Source organism: Salvelinus sp. IW2-2015, linkage group LG36 (genome assembly GCF_002910315.2).
Source record: "Salvelinus sp. IW2-2015 linkage group LG36, ASM291031v2, whole genome shotgun sequence".
In the NCBI taxonomy this organism is placed as follows: Eukaryota; Metazoa; Chordata; class Actinopteri; order Salmoniformes; family Salmonidae; genus Salvelinus; species Salvelinus sp. IW2-2015.
The window spans coordinates 14892403-14911234 of NC_036875.1; the positions used below are offsets into that span (position 1 = coordinate 14892403).

Sequence of the window (18832 nt, forward strand, 5' to 3'; positions counted from 1 at the left end):
TGGCACGTTGTGTTAGCTAATCCAAGTTTATAATTTTAAAAGGCTAATTGATCATTAGAAAACCATTTTGCAATTATGTCAGCACAGCTGGAAACTGTTGTTCTGATTAAAGAAGCAATACAACTGTCCTTCTTTAGACTAGTTGAGTATCTGGAGCATCAGCATTTGTGGGTTCAATTACAAGTTCAAAATGGCCAGAAACAAAGACTTCCTTCTGAAACTCGACAGTTTATTCTTGTTTTGAGAAATGAAGGCTATTCCATGCAAGAAATTGCCAAGAAACTGAAGATCTCGTACAATGTTGTGTACTACTTCCTTCACAGAACAGCGCAAACTGGCCCTAACCAGAATAGAAAGATGAGTGGGAGGCCCCGGTGCACAGTTTGAGAAACAGATGCCTCACAAGTCCTCAACTGGCAGCTTCATTAAATAGTACCCGCAAAACACCAGTCTCAACGTCAACAGTGAAGAGGCAACTCCGGGATGCTGGCGTTCTAGGCAGAGTTGCAAAGAAAAAGCCATATCTCAGACTGGCCAATAAAAATAAAAGATTAAGATGGGCAAAATAACACTGGACAGAGGAAGATTGGGGAAAAAAGTAATGGAAAGTTTGAGGTGTTCGGATCACAAACAAGAACATTCATGAGACGCAGAAGAAGAAAAAATGCTGGAGGAGTGCTTGACACCATCTGTCAAGCATGATGGAGGCAATGTGATGGTCTGGGGTACTTTGGTGGTGGTAAAGTGGGAGATTTGTACAGGGTAAAGGGGATCTTGAAGAAGGAAGGCTATCACTCCATTTGCAACGCCATGCCATACCCTGTGGACGGGTACGCCATGCCATACCCTGTGTTGAGCGGTTAACAAAGAAACAGGTACACCCATTTGCTTAATAGGATGTTTAAATATTTTATATATTCTAAGGCTGCATGATGTGATTCTAATAATGATTTGGAAAAACTCATAAAAGGCATGAGCTCTGCTTTGTTTTTTGCGCAGGCTGTACACACTTCATCAGTCTCTCATTCACAATTTTACAAGCATTTGATAATGCCTCAAAGTTCCCAGCTGCATCCCCTTTGTGTAACCATAATGCCCCCTAAAAAATCGATGCATTTTGCAGCCAATTGCAGCCAACGCCCTTGGGCTGAATATAATAATTATAATTCCCTTCTACCGGCTGCGAGCCAAAGCACCTCTCACTCACATGGCTCTCCGTCACTTGATCGGTTCTTTCTCACAGGATACAAATAAAGACAAACACATCAGGGATGCAAACTGCATGCGTCCTTATCCAACACCGAGGCGCATATTGAAGATATTGGAAGAACACTTTTTGTAAGCCAATAAGATGAGTAGGCCTAACGAACAGGCAATCTACTATCCCCCTCAGTACAAAAGTTGACTTATTCTATTCTCTGCGAGATACAAATATACAAACTGTCTGGACAGTTGTGGGATGCGATAGATCGCAAATTAATACAACCACTTGCATCAAAAAAACTGTTTTAAGCAATGAGCCTGACAACAGAAGATGACCTTTAGCTTAAAAATGTTGATAAACTATTAGGTTATTTCTTCACATTATAAGCACAGCCAATGGCTATGAGCGCGAATGTCCCATTAGCAGGAAACACCATTCTCACAAGTGGCCACAAATGCAATTATGCATGTAATGCTTTTATTATAAAGGTGTATTTTTATGGTGAGAAATATCTTCCCCAAACTTGAAACTCAAACGCTGCGTATGTATGCCACGTTAGGCTCTACACCTATTGTAAAGCTGATTAATGAGCTTAACTTTAAGAAGTTATTTGGCCACTTCAGTTGTGATACAAACCGTATCAAAACATATAGGCCTATAGGCTAAGCTACATGACAGGTGCAACTAAGATTTTAAAAAGTCGCCCAAAAAAAAGCATGTGCTGTTTCATGCCTTAAGCTGGGCATCATTCACAAGTGATATATATAATTCACAAGTGACAGGCTAATATTGTCACCCATCACCACTATTCTTGATTTAATCTTGTCTTTACATATACTAAATAATATACAGTGGGGAGAACAAGTATTTGATACACTGCCGATTTTGCAGGTTTCCTACTTACAAAGCATGTAGAGGTCTGTAATTTTGTATCATAGGTACACTTCAACTGTGAGAGACGTAATCTAAAACAAAAATCCAGAAAATCACATTGTATGATTTTTAAGTAATTAATTTGCATTTTATGCATGACATAAGTATTTGATCACTTACCAACCAGTAAGAATTCCGGCTCTCACAGACCTGTTCGTTTTCTTTAAAGAGCCCTCCTGTTCTCCACTCATTACCGTATTAAGTGCACCTGTTTGAACTCGTTACCTGTATAAAAGACACCTGTCCACACACCAATCAAACAGACTCCAACCTCTCCACAATGGCCAAGACCAGAGAGCGTGGTAGGGACATCAAGGATAAAATTGTAGACCTGCACAAGGCTGGGATGGGCTACAGGACAATAGGGAAGCAGCTTGGTGAGAAGGCAACAACTGTTGGCGCAATTATTAGAAAATGGAAGAAGTTCAAGATGATGGTCAATCACCCTCGGTCTGGGGCTCCATGCAAGATCTCACCTCGTGGGGCATCAATGATCATGAGGAAGGTGAGGGATCAGCCCAGAACTACACGGAGGACCTGGTCAATGACCTGAAGAGAGCTGGGACCACAGTCTCAAAGAAAACCATTAGTAACACACTACGCCGTCATGGATTAAAATCCTGCAGCGCACACTGTATGTGTACGATTGTCCTCCTCTTCAGACGAGGAGTATGAAGGATCGGACCAATACGCAGCGTGGTAAGTGTCCATGATAGTTTAATAAAACTGAACACGACAAAATACAAAAATAAAAAAGTGCATGATAACGAAAACCGAAACAGTCCTGAAATGTGAACCAAACACTAACACAGGAAACAATCACCCACAACACACAATGGAAAACAGGCTACCTAAATATGGCTCCCAATCAGAGACAACGATAGACAGCTGCCTCTGATTGGGAACCACACCAGGCCAAACATAGAAAACCAACAACTTAGAAAAAAGAACATAGACTGCCCACCCTAACTCACGCCCTGACCAAACTAAAATAGAGACACCAAAACAGAACTAAGGTCAGGACATGACAATATGCGTAAGATTTGATTTAGAATGGACCATTTTCATGCAMCCGTCGCGAAACAGGGGCAGTGGAAAAAAATAAGTCATCTATGCACTTAAATAGCGAATGGAGGACACCTTTCCTGTGGTTCATTTTCATGCCAGCCAGGTAGGAAATACTCCTGTTGTAAAGAAAAGCAATGTGCTTAATATTAGGAAAGTTGAGAAATAAATATAGTATGCCTAGCCTATAGAAAGCTGAGTAGAGGCCATCACTCTGTTTTCTCAGGCAACTGCATAGCCCATAGAAATGTTTCTGCAACATGAGCTCATGGGCTTTCATTAAGTGTTTGATTCGATTTTCGATCACATTTGCATTGATGTCAGGGTGATTAGAGTGACAATAGAGTCCTGAGTACAAGGCAGTTAGCAACTTTGGTAGGCTACTGTTAGGTTCTAAATGAACCTATTAAAACTCACGGATGATCAGTAAAGCTTAAACCAAGTTTATTCACACATTAGGTCAATATAGCTGCAACAGACAAAAGACATATTCACACAAGTGGTAATATATATACCCCAATTTGGGTGGAATCTCCTTCTCTAAACATTGCATCTTTATTACTAGGCAACAAACTGTTCCTTCTCCCTTAATGTGACCTGACCTCGACCCCACTCCTCACTAATCCACAGCTCTCCACCCTTATCAGTGCCTGCCAACATATGATCGTATTCCCTGCACTCAGTACATTCCAAGCTTAATTGCCTCTACCATATACATTCCTCCTACAGACAATCATTAACTTATGGTGTAGACCCTCTAGACCATAGCACTCAATATTTCAATAGGATACCTGATAATTAACACTATTCCAAGTTCAGGAGTCAGAACCCAGATTCCATCACTACTGATGACCATCAGCAGCATCAGAGCTTGGAGAAGCCTTTGAATTTGACTGCCGCCATGACTCGTGATCGCCGGTGTGGCGGTAATACGGTCACCGCAATGAACTATTTCGTGTCTCGACTTAGTATCTCGTTTCAACGAAAGCATTTTTACTAAGTCATTCAAGCGAGATAATTCCAAGAGTCTATGTTTTTGTTTTTTTGCCTTGGGCTTCARGGCCTCCTTATGTAAAATCTATAGGTGTACCAAATGGTTAGGTGATCATGAATTAAGGGCAGTCGGATTACGTAATAGTMAAATGTATTTTAACAAAAGAGAAGATAATCATATCAAAAGTAATGTGATCATTGCATTGTGAATGGACATTATATGAACATGTATTGCAATGAAACACTGATTAAGTTTGGTGTAAAAGTGACTGTATGATTTTGTGTGTTGTATTTAGTCAATTGAGAATGTGCTTAGAGTTCTGAAATAACTGCCTTTTAGAAGATCTGTATTGAGTTTTGTACTAAGAGTTGTGAAAATGTACCACATACTTGTGAAAATTGCACCAAAGCGATAAAAACAACAGATACTTTTTTTCCCAAAATTTGTTTAATGTGATTAAAAACCTCTCCTCTCAATTAAGGCATTTTATTTTGTCCTGTCCAATGCATTCGCTGAGTAGTCAACACAATTAAGGGTTAGGCTCGTGAGATCACTTTGAAATAAATCTTAATCCCCTAAGCTTTATTAAAATATCAAGTTTGGGAGCAGCAAATCAGTGAGCGGACATCCCCTTTTTATCTCTGTAGGCTATTGTACATTATTTTAGCCAGCCCCTGTTATTATTTTGGATTTGGATGTGCGTAAAAGCCTACATGGATGGGTTATATGCCCATCATGGAACGGGAGATGAGAGGATCCAGTGACACTCATATTTAGAAACATCTAAGTATTAAGCCATCCCCGGACCTATAGCGGTATCGCCAGCGCTAAGGTTTACCATTGCATTAGGTTTGTTAAAATAGAGCTCTCTATACGGAAACTATAMAATGATGCGTAGGGCATTGAACATCCACTTAAGAGACAACATTTAGTGTGCATGCATGGTACATCTAGGTGAAGTGGACATTATGTAAGCCAAAATAATGTACCTTACAGAAACAGAATATCTGTGGACATTGTAATGACTCTTAGATCTTGGTCTGAACCTTTAACAACCCAATGGAAAGCTTCACATACTGCAGTTACTTTGTCCTAAACAAAGACCAGAGGTTACAGGACATACTGTACCTCTCATAAAAGGAGAGAAAGTGGGAACTGCAGGCTTTTAGTAGGGGGCTGCGGTGCAGGGTTTCATACAACGGGGAAAACAATGTCAAACTGGCTTCACTGTTGTTATTGGGTCAGTCCAAAGTCTCTTAGATACAGCAGGAACAAACGACCACAGTCGCATATTATGACACCTTGGACCTAACACGTGACTGTGGTTATTGACCTGAAATGACATGTACAGTTGAAGTCTGAATTTGACATACACTTAGGTTGGAGTCATTAAAACTTGTTTTTCAACCACTCCACAAATTTCTTGTTAAGAAACTATAGTTTTGGCAAGTCGGTTAGAACATCTACTTTGTGCATGACACAAGTCATTTTTCCAACAATTGATACAGAGAGATTATTTCACTTATAATTGACTTTATCACAAATCCAGTGGGTCAGAAGATTACATACACTAAGTTGACTGTGCCTTTAAACAGCTTGGAAAATTCACAAAAATGATGTCATGGCTTTAGAAGCTTCTGATAGTCCAATTGACATCATTTGAGTCTGTGGATGTGTTTCAAGGCCTACCTTCAATCTCAGTGCATCTTTGTTTGACTTCATGGTAAAATCAAAAGAAATCAGCCAAGACCTCAGAAAAAAATGTGTAGACCTCCACAAGTCTGGTTCATCCTTGGAAGCAATTTCCAAACACCTGAAGGTACCACGTTCATCTGTACAAACAATAGTACGCAAGTATAAACACCATGTGACCACGCAGCCGTCATACTGATCAGGAAGGAGACGCGTTCTGTCTCCAAGAGATGAACGTACTTTGGTGCGAAAAGTGCAAATCAATCCCAGAACAACAGCAAAGGACTATGTGAAGATGCTGGAGGAAGCAGGTACAAAAGTATCTATATCCACAGTAAAACAAGTACTATATCGACATAACCTGAATGGCCGCTCAGCAAGGATGAAGCCAGTGCTCCAAAACCTCCATAAAAAAAGTTTGCAACTGCACATTGGGACAAATATCGTCTTTTTGGAGAAATGTCCTCTGGTCTGATGAAACAAAAATAGAACTGTTTGGCCATAATGACCATCGTTATGTTTGGAGGAAAAAGGGGGAGGCTTGCAAGCCGAAGAACACCATCACAAGCACGGGGGTGGTAGCATCATGATGTGGTGGTCCTTTGCTGCAGGAGGGACTGGTGTACTTCACAAAATAGATGGCATCATGAGGGAGGGAAATTATGTAGATATATTGAAGCAACATCTCAAGACATCAGTCAGGAAGTTAAAGCTTGGTCGCAAATGGGTCTTCAAATGGACAATGACCCCAAGCATACTTCCAACATTGTGGCAAAATGGCTTTAGGACAACAAAGTCAAGGTATTGGAGTGGCCATCACAAAGCCCTGACCTCAATCCCATAGAAAATTGGTGGGCAGAAATGAAACAGCGTGTGTGAGCAAGGAGGCCTACAACCTGACTCAGTTACACCAGCTCTGTCAGGAGGAATGGGCCAAAATTCACTCAACTTATTTTGGGAAGCTTGTGGAAGGCTACCCAAAATTTTGGACCTAAGTTAAACAATTTAAAGGCAATACTACCAAATACTAATTGAGTGTATATAAACGTCTGCCCCACTGGGAATGTGATGAAAGAAATTAAAGCTGAAATAAATCATTCTCTCTGCTACTATTATTCTGACATTTCACATTCTTAAAATAAAGTGGTGATCCTAACTGACCTAAGACAGGGACTTTTTACTAAGATTAAATGTCAGGAATTGTGAAAAACTGAGTTTAAATGTATTTGGCTAAGGTGTATGTAAACCTCCCACTTCAACTGTACCTAAAGTTTGTTAGTCTTGTCAGTTTACGGACTTAACTCCACACTGACCATGGTCATGTAAATCTGTAGAATCTCACACCAAGGTGCCCTTATCTGAACTGGCTAAACTGTAGTCTGGATTGGCCTCTGCTGTTCTACCACATTCTTGGGCAATGAAGCAAATGGTTGCACTGGCACTTGACTCACACTCCCAAGAGCTTTCAACTATTATTAAATAGCATTGAAGAAGAAAAAATGAATAAGTATATGCATAAATCTGATTAAACATTGGTAATGAACATCTGTGCTTCATAACAATATAATGCAAACTACATTGCTACAGTAAGTCACTAATAAAATATTCAATCATTACCATTGATGAGTCAGAACTCAACTAATTTTAATCCAGAAGACAAACTKAATTGATTCATCATGTAGATTCCATTTTGAATCAGTGTTTTAAGGTAACACAACATTTACTTAATGTTACCTAGATATAACACGAGGAAATATACATAATGCCCACTAATCAACTTCAATGTGGTGTTGTAAACACTGGCAGCTGATTTTCAGAGCATGAGCACCATGTAAGATATACAGTCCCAATGGCACAATAAATCCTATTAAGTATTCCACTGTCATAGACCTACTCCCCCTGCTATTAATCAGCCTCAATCGGATTTACATTGATTACATTTCTGAGGGATCTGGCTTTGGGTTCGGAGCCCTTGCTGATGACTGTGGTATGAAGAAACCAGAAGCCTGGTCTTCATTAAAACCTATCATAATGTCACCCTTTCAATACATCTTGGTAATGCTAAATAAACAGTACACCCGTGGATACCTTCTTAGGGTCGTGCTGCTACTGGGACTTGATGTGCACAGAAATCCCTCCATTTATCATTCACCTTTAAGGATTGCCACTGAATTAGTGAGCTGTTCTGGCTTCTCATGTCTGTTGGACACTCTAAATAATACTGTAAAAGGCATCTTCGGCGTTAAACAACCTACAAGAAGTAAACAGCCTTCTGCTTTTGTTAAGTCTGAACTACCCCTAGTGACCTAAGGGTTTGTGTCTGACAAGAGCTCCAGAGGAGTGTGACATTATGACATGACACCAGTAAAGCCTAAATCCTTGGCTAAGACCATCATTAAATTAGCAATACTTACTCCAGTCCCATGTCACACATGGCAGAGCAATTCACCTGCTAAATGTAGCTTAGCTGCAGCAGCAACAACAACAACTGTATTGTCAGACACTTTCATGATCCTAAAGCACTGATGTGTCTAGGGAACAGGTGAGTAGAAGCTACACTCATTACCAGTACAGATCTGTACTGGACATTCTGCACATTCTTACAACAAAGAATATTTAAATCCACGGTCAAAAGGTGACCAACTMAGAGCAGGACATGCAGCTACACTCTTTGAGAAAAGGGTTCCAAAAGGGTCCTTAGGCTGTCCCCATAGGAGAACCCTTTTAGGTTCCAGGTAGAATCCTCTTTAGTTCCACTCTTACGGAAAAAACACATGATTTCACGTGATATTTCCACGTCTTGCACAAGTTTTGGACAACTTGTTATGATGTGGATTTTCACATGTGAAATCATGCAAAACCATGTGTTTTTGGAATGCTTCAAATGTGATATTTCACATGTGGATAAAAATGTTCACATCAGATTTCACAGGTGATGCCCTGCAAACAAAAATTAGTCACGGCATTCTTATCTTCCTGCTATGCCACGTGTCCATAACATATTTCTACACTTTGGACTTCAAAGTAAATCTCAGCTTTGTTAAAAATACACTGAAAGAAAACTATTATATTTATCATAGTGATTCAGGTTTAACATTAAAACAAAATAATATACTCCACCAAAATTAGACAACTATACAGAAAACCCTCAAATTGCTGAAATACCCAAATAAATAAATGATGAAAGAATAGTCAGAATAACTGATAACTAAAATAGCAGTGCAGATGACACTCTTTTGCTAAGTAGTGCAAAGATGTATTATAGGTAATTAATGTTTAGGACAATGCTACAGACTTTGTGGCACAACCGAAAGATCAGTGTAGAGTGCATTCAGAAAGTATTCAGACCCCTTGACTTCTTCCACATACTCGAAATTGAGCTCAGGTGCATCCTGTTTCCATTGATCATCCTTGAGATGTTCCTACAACTTGATTGGAGTCCACCTGTGGTAAATTCAATTGATTGGACATGATTTGAAAAGGCACACACCTGTCTATATAAAGGTGCCACAGTTGACAGTGCATGTCAGAGCAAAATTGTCTGTAGAGCTCCGAGACAGGATTGGGTTGAAGCACAGATCCAGGGAAGGGTACCAAAAATTGTCTGCAGCATTGAAGGTCCCCAAGAACACAGTGGCCTCCATCATTGTTGTTTGGAACCACCAAGACTCTTCCTGGAGCTGTCCACCCGGCCAAACTGAGCAATCGTGGGAGAGAGTTCCTCTGTGGAGATGGTAGAACGTTCCAGAAGGACAACCATCTCTGCAGCACTCCAACAATCAGGCCTTTAATGGTAGAGTGGCCAGACGGAAGACACTCCTCAGTAAAAAGCACATGACAGTCTGCTTGGAGTTTGCCAAAAGGCACCTAAAGAACTCAGACCATGAAAAATAAGATTCTCTGGTCTGATGAAACCAAGATAAAACTATTTGGCCTGAAGGCCAAGCGTCACGTCTGGAGGAAACCTGGCACCATCCCAACGGTGAAGCATGGTGGTGGCATTATCATGCTGTGGGAATGTTTTTCAGTGGCAGGACCTGGGAGACTAGTCAGGATCGAGGGAAAGATGAACAGAGCAAAGTACAGAGAGATCCTTGATGAAAACCTGCTCCAGAGCGCTCAGGACCTCAGACTTGGGCGGACATTCACCTTCCAACGGGACAACAACCCTAAGCACACAGCCAAGACAATGCAGGAGTGGCTTCGGGACAAGTCTCTGAATGTCCTTGAGTGGCCCAGCCAGAGGCCGGACATCGCAGGAGAGACCTGAAAATAGCTGTGCAACGTCTCTCCCCATCCAACCTGACAGAGCTTGAGAGGATCTGCAGAGAAGAATGGGAGAAACTCCCCAAATACAGGTGTGCCATGCTTCTAGCGTCATACCCAAGAAGACTCGAGGCTGTAATCCCTGCCAAAGGTGCTTCAACAAAGTACTGAGTATAGGGTCTGAACACTTATGTAAATGTGATATTTCAGTTTTACATTTTTTATACATTTGCAAAAATGTCTAAAAACCTGTTTTTGCTTTGTCATTATGGGGTACTGTGTTCAGATTGATGAGGGTAAAAAACGATTTAATCAATTTTAGAATAAGTTAGTTGAAATGTTAGTTGAACATAATTGTTAGTTGAACATAATTTAGCTGAACAGCAATAACACATTTAATTGCACATTTGAAAACATGATCACGTGAAGTGTTCCAAAAACACATTTTCACATGAAACACATGATRACATGTAACTATTCTTATCCATTGCTGTTAATTTTGTGGTAAATTTTACAGTCATTATACGGTATATTTCTACAGTAATAGGATACTGTTTTAGTGTATTGCTATATATTTACTGTCAATCGCAATACACTTGGGCCCTTCCTGCAAATTAACTTGGCATGCCTCCAATGCAATTGCATTTAAACTTATAGCATAATTTAGATGTGCTTATGCAACAAACTGTTTAAAAAATCCTGTAATTTTACAGTAAGTTACCGGCTACTGAGTTGCGGTGAAAATAGTGAAAACAACTTTTAATGCATTTCTTCAGGTAAACTGTATTTTTCTGAGTAAATATACAACAACAAACTGTATTCAGGAAGTACACAGAAATTTGTATTTATTTATTTTCAATATCTTAAAATTAGGAATTGGATTTTGGTTTACTTTCTGAATTGAATGGAACTTAAAGGAAAAATCCACCCAAAATCACTAGTTCATATAATTTACAGTGTTAAATAACACTAATATGTGAGAACAATGTTTTTTTGTGAACAAATGTTTAATTTTGTCATTATAATAATGGTATCAACGTGAAAATCGTTTTCGAAATCTGTTGCAGCGCACGTCAACTACAAAACCCACAATGCAATGCTATCTCTATGGCCTGGTTGACTAGCTAGCAGCTACACACAATAATACCAAAGTTAATATCAGCATGTGAAGGAGCTAGTTAGTTGTAAAATAACCTAAACAAACTGCACTATCAATTTAGGAGTCAACAATCGCATCATGTTCAACCTGAAGATCGTGGTGCCGCGCAGAGAAGAGTGTGACTTTCACAAAGGCCATGCAATACAACCTGGACTGAAGTGGCAGACAAATGGGAGAAATGTGGTGGACCCTCTATTAAATTACACATTTCTCGAGGTAGGTATAGGAACATAGCAAAAATATGAACAGTGGCTTATTTGAGAGAAGGCAACCTCCCGTGTTATGACATCAGCCAGTATTGAAATCTGACATGCATGATCGATGTTTTCGAAAATGTAAAAAATCGTATTCCTATTAAATTCCAGTGTAGTGAGAGCAGCTTTTTGCAACACTAAATCATACCAGACAGATTTCTGTCTGCTTGAATGCCAATAGCTCAGATACATGTGAAAACATGAAATTACTCGGAAATCGATAGAACATACAGTACCAGTCTGGACAAGTTTGGAAACACCTACTTATTCAAGGGTTTTTCTTTATTTTTTATATTTTCTACATTGTAGAATAACAGTGAAGATATCAAAACTATGAAATAACACATGGAATCATGTAGTAACCAAAAAAGTGTATTTTAATAAATATTTTATATTTGAGATTCTTCAAAGTAACCTTGGTCAAATAGCCCTTACACAGCCTGAAGGTGTATTTTGGGTCATTGTCCTGTTGAAAAACAAATAATAGTCCCACTAAGCGCAAACCAGGTGGGATGGTATATCGCTGCAGATTGCTGTGGTAGCCATGCTGGTTAAGTGTGACTGAATTCTAAATAAATCACTAATAGTGTCACCAGCAAAGCACCCCCACACCATCACACCTCTTCCTCCATACTTCACGGTGGAAACCACACATGCAGAGATCCGTTCACCTACTCTGCGTCTCACAAAGACATGGCGGTTGGAACCAAAAAATCTCAAATTTGGACTCATCAGACCGATGGACAGATTTACACCGGTCTAATGTACAATGCTCGTGTTTCTTGGCCCAAGCAAGTCTCTTCTTCTTACTGGTGTCTTTTAGTAATGGTTTCTTTGCAGCAATTCAGCCATGAAGGCCTGATTCACGGARTCTCCTCTGAACAGTTGATGTTGAGATGTGTCTGTTACTTCACTCTGTGAAGCATTTATTTGGGTTACAATCTGAGGTGCAGTTAACTATAATAAACTTATCCTCTGCAGCAGATGTAACTCCGGGTCTTCTTTTCCTGTGGCAGTCCTCGTGAGAGCCAGTTTCATCATAGTGCTTGATGGTTTTTGCAACTACACTTGCAGAAACTTTCAAAGTTCYTSACATTTTCCGGATTGACTGACCTTCATGTCTTAAAGTAATGATGGACTGTCGTTTTTCTTTGCTTATTTGAGCTGTTCTTGCCATAATATGGACTTGGTCTTTTACCAAATAGGGCTATATTCTGTATACCACCCCTACCTTGTCACAACACAACTGATTGGCTCRAACGCATTAAGAAGGAAAGAAATTCTACAAATGAACTTTTAACAGGGCACACCTGTTAATTGAAATTCATTCCACCTCATGAAACTGGTTGAGAGAATGCCAAGAGTGTGCAAAGCTGTCAACAAGGCAAAGGGTGGCTACTTTGAAGAATTTCAAATATAAAATATATTTTGATTTGTTTAACACGTTTCTGGTTACTACTTGATTCCATATGTGTTATTTAATAGTTTTGATGTCTTCACTATTTTTCTACAATGTAAAAATAAAGAAAAACCCTGGAATGAGTAGGTGTGTCCAAACTTTGGACTGGTACTGTAGCTCAGAGATAAACAAAAACAATATAACATTAAAAATGTTCATTGACCTCAACATTGCTTAGCACACTTGGGACTCAACCACACATAGGATTTGAACTCACAACCTCTTAGCTTGTAGAGTCACAAGCTTGACGTAAGCATTGAGTGCTAGGAATATGGGACCAATTACAAAACATTTTTAACTACTTTAATACACATAAGTGAATTTGTCCCAATACCTTTGGTCCCCTAAAATGGGGGGACTATGTACAAAAAGTGGTGTAATTTCTAAACAGTTCACCCTGATATGGATGACAATAACCTCAAATAAAGGCTGACAATCTGTACTTTAACCTCATAGTCATTGTATCATTTCAAATCTAAAATGCTGAAGTACAGAGCCAAAACAACCAAAAATGTGTCATTGTCCCAATAATTATGGAGGGCACATAATAGGGCTAGATGACGGTGCAATTTCCTTTTTCCCCTTTTCCCATTTCCCCTTTTTTGTGAACAAATGTGCTATACACTTTCCAAAGAGTAGCCACGTTTCCATCCAACCATTTCATACAGAATAATTACCTGATGCATGAAAAAGGTCACGACCGGGCTGATGGAAACATCAAATGCCAGTACAATTTTATAAATGTCGAAAGACAATTTGTTCATTCGACATGGTGGGATCCTTTTGTGATGTCATATGTTGTGTGGTCCACCCACTACGACTCGGGAAAGCATGCAGTTTATTTGTCTACAGATTAAATAAATGATGATGAATTTCACACGGTGGTGAAAAAAAGTCAGTTGGATGGAAACCCATTGCCGGTGGGAAAATGTGCAAATTGGATGGATGGATGGATGGATGGATGTATTGCAGGCAGACTTTAAAATATTCAAATTGAAAATTTGGCGCAAATTGGATGGAAACCTAGCTTGTGAAAGGCAGCAATACGCAACATACCGTCTAGTCTGCCGGAAAGCCACATGAAGAAGAATAATAAAAAGAAGAAGAAGATGAAGGTTGAGCACTTCTTTTGACATTGTCAGTTGTGCAATCTTTTTAAAGAACTTAACAATTAAAGGTCATGAACAGTCGAAATCATGTTTTCATGATTTGGATGATATTTGAAGGAAACCAGATGAAAGTATGATGACCAAAGTATGAAAAATTACTGTTACTACTACATTGATAAAGTTTGATCATAAAGTTACTGGTCCATGTCAAACACTTGGATTCATTATTAAGGGGGCAAGGTGACATCACCTTAACTCTCATTTTAATACACCAAGGGTACCACGATATTCTCTTACAGAATTTAAATAAGTACCGCTTTGTAACCAACATCTGAGAAGGCGTGTTTGCAGATGGGCATGGTTTATATAGCTACTGGTGCCAAAATTTGACTGTAGTGTGTCAGCAAATATAATTAAAAGTTGACCCTATTGATCTATGAGAAAGATACTTGTATTTTTGCCCTTTCCTCTGTGTCTGGTCTTAGTTAGTTACTGTGAACCGCATCACAAGAGACATGCCAAACGGGAGATGTATAAAAAAAWATATATATACTGTATATATAGTTGATGCAAATTCAATGTTGGTTGAGTTGCTTTGTATATCACCAAATTAGCTTGAGATTATTTTTACGGCAATCTGCTCACTGCATCCACATTGCTTGACATAGGCATTTCAGCTGTCAGTCAAGGCGAGCTCATTAATATATTTCCCCACCCACTGGGAGACTAGTCAGGATCGAGGGGAAGATGAWCGGAGCAAAATACAAAAAGATCCTTGATGAAAACCTGCTCCAAAGCACACAGGACCTCAGACTGGGGCGAAGGTTCACCCTCCAACAGGACAACAACCCAGCCAAGACAACACAGGAGTGGCTTCGGGACAAGTCTCTGAATGTCCTTGAGGGACATTGGACAGGGAAAGGGGGATACCTAGTCAGTTGTACAACTAAAATGTGTCATCTGCATTTAACACAACCCCTCTGGTGTGCGGGGGACATTCACGTCATCCGCACCCAGGGAACAGTGGGTTAACTGCCTTGCTCAGGGGCAGAACAACACATTTTTTACCTTGTCAGCTCGGAGATTCGATCCAGCAACCTTTCGGTTCATGACCTAATGCTCCTACCCGCCAGGCTACCTGCCATCCAGAAAATAGCTGTGCAGCGACTCTCCACATCCAACCTGACAGAGCTTGAGAGGATATTCAGAGATGAATGGGAGAAACTCCCCAAATGCAGGTGTGCCAAGCTTGTAGCGTCATAACCAAGAAGACTCGAGGCTGTAATCACTGCCAAAGGTGCTTCAACAAAGCACAGAGTAAAGGGTCTGAATACTTATGTAAATGTGATATTTCAGTGTTTTATTTGTTATAAATTTGCAAAAATTTCAAAAAACCTGTTTTTGCTTTGTCATTATGGGAGTTGTGTGTAGATTGATGAGGGAAAAAGCAATTTATTACATTTTAGAATAAGCCTGTAATGTAACAACATTTGGTAAATGTTAAGGGACTATAGGCTACAACTACAGTTTCTATAGGCTATACAGCTATAGGCTACAGGTTTTTGATATGGCACATCCACCTTTGTCAGACAGCAGTTTTGTGGTGACATCGTACTGTCTAATTGACATCCTATTGCTCAATTGTGAGTGTTTCAGACATGTCACTAACAAATATACAATTGAAAGTTAGAATGGAAATTTCCCAGGAAAACAGCTGTAAATATTACTGATGACTCTATACATGTTTTTGAACCTTGTAATTGACTGTTACACTGTAAAACTAGGTGGCCATGTCACCATACCACTACAAATGCTACTACTTCCACCTCGACCTTCAATCATAATCAACATCATCATCACCATCACCATCAGCTCTACTAAATAACTATAGTAAGCTTCATTCATGTGCTTATCGCYGTGTAATACAACCTGTTGTCTACATCATGGACAGTTTGATCAACAATAATATAATCATGATCACCATCATCATCAACAACAACATCAATAAAACTGTAATTTTAAGACTTGCTTACTTCAGATTTCCATGCAGCATTTGAATGAGGGATGGATGGTGGAGATGGCTTCTTTTGAAGCCACTTTCTCGGTGAAAATAAAGTGCTTGAGCTTCCGGTTGGAGTACAGGGGCTTCTTTTAGTGGCTTTTGAATCATTGTCGAAATGGCCAGAAGTATCCAAATATATTGACAGGCTTGAGGATGCAGATTGACAGTGTTTAACTCCGGCTGTAAGGCGCGCATCTAGTTTGGAGAGGCTTTCGTTTGAGGCTCGGAGCGACTTTTGATCATCTGCTTGACCAGATGTCCCATCTGGTTCAGTCCCATAGCGTTTTATCAAAGCTGGGTCCAAACTTAAAGTCTTTCTCAGTCTCCGTTTGGACCTTGTTTTGGATGTTGGCGAGGAGCATAAGAAAACGCTGCTCAGCAACCCTTGCGCGGACATATCAGTATTCTTAACGTTTCACAAAGTAACCTATGCTACTATATCGAGTTCATTAAAGCGATCAGAGATTATATGGTTACCTTGAATAAACATAATCACATGCCTTCCGTTCTCAGTGRTAAGGCTGGCTACCTGTTGCGCCCCATACGACCCTGATATTCAACCAAGAAAACCCACAAACAAAAGTAATTCGCTCAGCTATAGTTCTTCTTTGTTAGTTCTTCCTTTTCATAATTTACATGAACAGGGATGGTAGTACAGTTTCACAACCGTGGACTCTTGCGCGTCACCAAGCTTCGCCCTTCTGAGTAATAAGAAATAGATGCATGCATCTGACTCATCGCATGAGAACCGCTCTACTCCCAGTCCCGCCACCGTCATAATTAAATGTGATTTCACATCCATAAAATATATTGGAATATAATAGAATAAGATGTGGTTTTGTGGGGTACACTGAGGAAAAAATGAAGGTTCTTCCTCAGTTCTTAAGGTTCCGTGGATAACTATTTAATAGCCTACAGCAAATTGGCCAGTGTTAAAGGCCCAGTGCAGTCAAAACGTCATTTTTTTGTTTAATATATATTGTTTTATATACACACTGTTGGAATAATACTGTGGAATTGTAAAAATTATGATAATACCCTTTTAGTGTAACAGCTGTTTGAAAAGACCGCCTGCAATTTCAGCATATTTTAGTGGGATGGAGTTTTGGCCTGCCTGGTTACATCACCAGGTGGTAAATTAGTTGATAGACAAATAATTTAGTTCCAAACCTCTGCCAATAACAGCTAGTTTTCAGTTTTCCCCTCCCCACTCAGACTACTCCCAGACAGTCCTAGTAAAATTATTGCTTGAGAAATTGCTCTTTGCTAAGAAGCTACACTACATGGCCAAAAGTATATGGACACCTGCTCGTCGAACATATCATTCCAAAATCATGGGCATTAATATGGAGTTGGTCCCCCTTTGCTGCTATAACAGCCTCCAATCTTCTGGAAGGCTTTCCACAAGATGTTGGAACATTGCTGMGGGGACTTGCTTCCATTCAGCAACAAGAGCATTAGTAAGGTCGGACACTGATGTTGGGTGATTAGGCCTGGCTCGCAGTCGGCGTTCCAATTCATCCCAAAGGTGTTCAATGGGGTTGAKGTCAGGGCTCTGTGCAGGCCAGTCAAGTACTTCCACATCGATCTTGACAAACCATTTCTGWAAGGAAAGGGCCTTCCCCAAACTGTTGCAACAAAGTTGGAAGGACAGAATTGTCTAGAATGTCATTGTATGCTGTAGCTTTAACATTTCCCTTCACTGGAGCTAAGGGGCCTAGGCCGAACCATGAAAAACAGCCCCAGACCATTATTCCTCTGTCACCAAACTTTAAAGTTAGCACTATGCATTCGGGCAGGTAGCGTTTTCCTGGAATCCGCCAAACCCAGATTCGTCTGTCGACTGCTAGATGGTRAACACGTTTCCACTGCTCCAGAGTCCAATGACTGGGAGCTTTACACCACTCCAGCCGATGCTTGGCACAGCGCATGATGATCTTAGCCTTGTGTGCGGCTCCTGACAAACAGTTATTGTGCTGATGTTGCTTCCAGAGGCAGTTTGGAACTTGGTAGTGAGTCCCGTTCCCGTGCAGTCCCGTTCTGTGAGCTTGTGTGGCCTACCACTTCGCGGCTGAGCTGTTATTGCTCTTAGACATTTCCACTTCACAATAACAGCACTTACTGGGGAAAATCTAGCAAGGCAGAAATTTGACAAACTGACTTGTTGGAAAGGTGGCATCCTATGACGGTGCCACATTGAAAGTCACTAAGCTATTCAGTATAGGCCATTCTACTGCCAATGTTTGTCTATATCAATTGCATGGCTGTGTGCTCGATTTCATACAGCTGTCAGCAACCGGTGAATTTGACGGGGCATCCATATACTTGCATTTTTATAGAATATTGTTGTTTCTTTTTAACAATTTTTTTATGTAAACGATCACAGTAAGGTACTTAATATTGTTACACAGAAATGATTTGAAGTTGAGATTGGTCTGCATTGGGCCTTTGCAGAAATCTCTCCACCATTTCATGGTGGCTAAAATTCTAATAATTCACCTAATTTTAGTTTATGTGACAAAACAAGCAAGCTGTGAAGTATATTTTCCATAACCAAAACTATTGCATTTTCAGCTGTTTGATGCTGGTGTACAAAACCTCAAGTAAAAGACACAAAATTGTAACTTAAGAACAG

At 40.0% G+C, this 18832-nt stretch overlaps 1 pseudogene; it reads right to left on the reverse strand.

Annotated features, from left to right (window-relative positions):
• The window catches only part of LOC111959353 (rho GTPase-activating protein 6-like), a 70018-nt pseudogene extending 53148 nt beyond the window's left edge, over positions 1 to 16870 (reverse strand).
• Positions 16871 to 18832: the final 1962 nt, after the last annotated feature.